Below are 4,249 nucleotides of genomic sequence, written 5' to 3' on the forward strand. Positions count from 1 at the left end.
CCATCATGAAAGAATCACCCATCTGTGTGTCTGTGCCCTCCACTCCCACCACCAGCACAGAAGCCCTGCTCTCTGTTCTTCTCAGTGACTGCTGGTAGAAGGAAGAAAGTGGGGAGGGAAGGAGGGAAGGAAGGAAGGGTGGCTGTCCAGGGAGTCTGATCATGTGTCTGTAAGAGGAGCTTGCATTAGGAGGGCACCCGGTCATCTTGAGAGAATGGAGAAGCCGAGGCCAGGAGAAAGAGTGACTTCACTGGCCCTTGAGCCACCCAAGGGTCATATGTCCTCCTCATTTCTGGCCCTCCCCCGGGAGGACATTACTCAGCAACTCCTCAGCTCCACCCACTCCTCCTTGCTTTACTCAGGAAACAGACATCTCATGTAGTCATCTTTCCTACCTCGGTGTTTTTTTTCCACTAACCATGGAATCTCCCTAAAGCCACCTTCTCCCTCACCCCTGTCCATGTCCCTCACCTCCAGAGAGGCAAAGGGGAGTCCCCAGGAAAGGTCTATCAGGCCTCCTCCCCCTCCTTAGATGGAGCCAGGGGAGCAACCAAGCCTGAATCAGGGACACACTCTGACCTTTGGAGGCCCACGTTTAATGAAGACAATGGCACCAGTGGTCCATTGTCCTCCTGCCCTCCCTCCTTTGAGCCAAGGCCCCACACCCCAGCTCCCTGCTCTGCAGAGCCAGCCCCCTCCAATGTGGGGCCCTCAGAACACAGCTCCAAGGAGCCCCAAGAGAAGGTTACCCCAGCTTGTTGTCCAGACCTACTGGTGTCAGAGCCTCTGACAACCCCAACCTGCAACGATCGCAGGATTCTACCATTAGAGTCCATTCCTCGGATGGAGCCCAGGCCTTCAGCTACCTTTCTGGGAAAGCCAGCTGATCATTGTTGCTTATTTAACCTCTTTGCAGAGCCACTTGGCAGAGATGGAGTCGACCAGAGAGGGCAGGTGTGGTGGAGGGTGCTGGCTCCCGGCCACGGCGTCAAGATGAAGAGAAGCTCCAGGATTCTCAGGCTGGGAGAGCTGGAAGCCAGTGTTGACCGGAGAGAGAAAGGAAATGAAGGCTTGACCTCCCAGTCCTGCTTTGGGGCACCCGTGGAGGCTTGGGCCAGGGGCAGGTGGCAGGGCATAACAAAGTGGCACTGGAGGGGTTAACCTGGGTTGCCCAGCCTCTGTGCACAGAGGAGCTCCTGAGGCTGTGCCTTCTTGTTGTATGTACAGGTAGAGCCAAGGCTGGCTGGGAGCATCTCAAGCCACAGCCTCCCCGAGCCGGTTCCTGCCGCATTTCCCCACCTCCCAGCCCCCTCACACCCCCCCTTCCTTGAATCCTCGTCCCAATCCCAGGAAGCCACTGGCGCTGGCACGGGACCCAGGCGACTGACTCATCCACAGGACTGGTGGCCTCCCCAGCCGCACTCGTACCAGACACATCTGCTCCCTGGGCCTGCTCAGCTGTCCAGCCAAACTGGCGCTCCCACTGAGGCGGAGGTGATTGGCCCGGCCCAGGCCCGGATGACAGCAGGCTGCACTGTGGTCCCAGCTGCTCGGAATTCTTCCATGAAGTGTGTGGACCCCACTCTGACTGACACCTCCCACACACACTGACACCTCTCCACACGCCACTCACAGCCCCACTCGGCCTCTGTGCCCAGGCCATCAGACCTAAGAAGCACATGCCAACCCTAGCTCCTGACCAGCCACAGAGAAGATGAAAGACAGGGCCACATGGCAGCCTCCAACTCATCCCCTTAGAGGCTCTCCCCACTGCCCTGGTACCCAGGCTCCGAGCCCTTGACCTTCCCCCACTGTCTATCTTGTCCTCCCTCCCCTTGGTGTCCCAGAAGCTGGCCTCTTTTCCCTACTGGGCACATTTACCAACCTCACTTCCTACTGGCAAGTGGGATGGTTTGGAGCTGCCGAGAACATGATGAGTTGATCTCTCATGGTCTTACATGCAAAGGCCAAAGTGTTCCATGACCATATGGGTTTCTCAAAGCCATTATCTAGTGCTGGGGGAGGGGACTCTTCTCCTGCACCCCCCTCACCCTTAAAGCCCATGGTCCTCCCAGCAGGGGAGTCAGGGTGCATCACTCATCAGAGTTACATCTGAGGCTCGGCTCTCCGCTGACTAGCTGGGTGGCTCTGTGTAGATATCCTGCCAGTACAGATGCGGCCGTGATTTATTAATACAACAGCAAAGGCTTTACCACATGGATGGAAGGCATGTCCATCACCCTGAGGGGCAGCTATTAGGTGGTCTGAGGGAGAGAAGGGGCGTCTGCTCTCTCTGTGTACAGAACCAGCTGACATGGATCTGCCCATCCAGCCTAAAGGGACACATCAGAGCTAGGCAGCAGGTCTATGCCCAGACAAAGGTCACAGGACACGGACAACACTGGGAGCCCTTGTTCCTGGAGACAGATCCAAGAAGATACAATCTTTTAATTACATACTCAGGCTTCCTGGGCTGCCGGCCAGGGTACACTCAGCTCTCAGCCTCCTCTATGGGCCCAGCAGGAGTACTGTCTCCCTCTGCCCTGACCCTCTCTGGGGAGAGAGGAATTCAGGGACCCCCAACACAGAGGACAGGAGGCAGCAGGCCTGCCAGGGCTGGACTTGGAGCTCTGGTGGGTTCCCCTCACAACATACCCACTTGGACTCTGCCAAGACCTGGATGGGGGACAGGGAGAGTGCTGCCCCCCAGGGACAGCCAAACCCTCTGGTCCAGATTCTTCAAAGGGCCACTCATCAGCCTACTGGATCCAGGCAGTTAACCAGTGTACGAAGCAGCCCTGACTAAGACAGTAGGGAGCTGGCTCTATGTGTGTGTGCAGAGCCTCAGTCATTCAGGCATGTCCGACTCTTTGTGACCCCATGAACTGTAGCCTGCCAGGCTCCTCTGTCCATGGGATTTTCAAGGCAAGAATACTGAAGTGGGTTGCCATTTCCTCCTCCAGGGGGACCTTCCTGATCCAGGGATTGAACCCACATTTCCTGCATTGGCAGGCAGATTCTTTACCACTGAGCCACCTGGGAAGCCCTGTAGGTACCATGAGGTGAGAGCTAAAGAGGGGGACCCATCTTCTCCCACCTGAGGTACTCAGAAAGCTTCTTATGTGCTATTTTTGCTGGGCAAAAAAAAATGCCAAACCTGATCAGTTTGTGATTGACCTCTTCAGCTGATTTCCTTTCATCTCCCAAGGATCCCAGCCTCTCTGAATCCAAGTGAACAGGAGTTCCTCTCTGGCGGGTCCCAGGGAGCTGGGCTCCATCCTCCCCAGCACTTGGTGCCCTGTCTCTTTAAGACAGGCAACAGCTCTGAGATGGGTAATCTTTAACCCCTATTTAGCTAGTAAGGGAACAGAGTCTAAGTGAGAGGTGATAACACACAAATTCCAGAACATGAGGGTTGGATTTCACTGTTTAGGGTTTGCTCTCTCCCTCAGGAAACCAACTTGGATATGTAGAGCAGTTATGCATTTATGAGGGGCTTTCCCACATCAAAACACATCTAATCCCTTGGCTTAGAGAGGGGAAGTCTGGGATGCAGAGAGAATAATGCTTCATCTCAAACCTGGGAGAACCAGGACTGGGGACCAGATCTCCTCACTCAAGTTCTAGGTTCTGTTCATCTCAACTAGCCAGGCTGACCTTGCACTGATGCAGCTGGTGTGGGCACTGGTCCTCTTTGCCCACTCTGCTCAAGGTCACCACCTTTGCAAAACCCCCAGCAGGAAGAGAAGATGAATGGCACCAAGGGAAAGAGTGTGCTGGGCGTTGACCTCTATGGGCCATTGTGGCCCCGACCATGAGAAAGCTGGATGGCTCCTCTGCTGGTGAGGCCCAAGTCTCAGGCTAGGTCCTGCTCAAGACAGCTCACTTTACACAGAGATAAGGACTTGGTCACTGGTCAGATTAGCCTCCCCACTGCTGTTCCAGCCAGCAACATACAGTAGGAGGGGAGAATACATAGCCTAGAGCCTTTCATCCTGGGCTCAAACCTCAGCTCAGCTACCTGATAGCTGTGTGGTTTTGGGCAACTTCTTAACCTCTGTACTCCTCATGTTTCCCACCTGTAAAACGAGAACATTAAAAAAAAAAAATTGAGAACAATAATGCAGTACTTACCACATAGGATCCTCACAAGAAGTATATAAGTTAATATGCATAAGGTACTTAAGACGATGCCTGGCACATTGTAAGGCACATTGTAAAGCAGTTGATTTATTATTACTATTAACTT

Source organism: Muntiacus reevesi, chromosome 1 (genome assembly GCF_963930625.1).
Source record: "Muntiacus reevesi chromosome 1, mMunRee1.1, whole genome shotgun sequence".
Classification (NCBI taxonomy): Eukaryota; Metazoa; Chordata; class Mammalia; order Artiodactyla; family Cervidae; genus Muntiacus; species Muntiacus reevesi.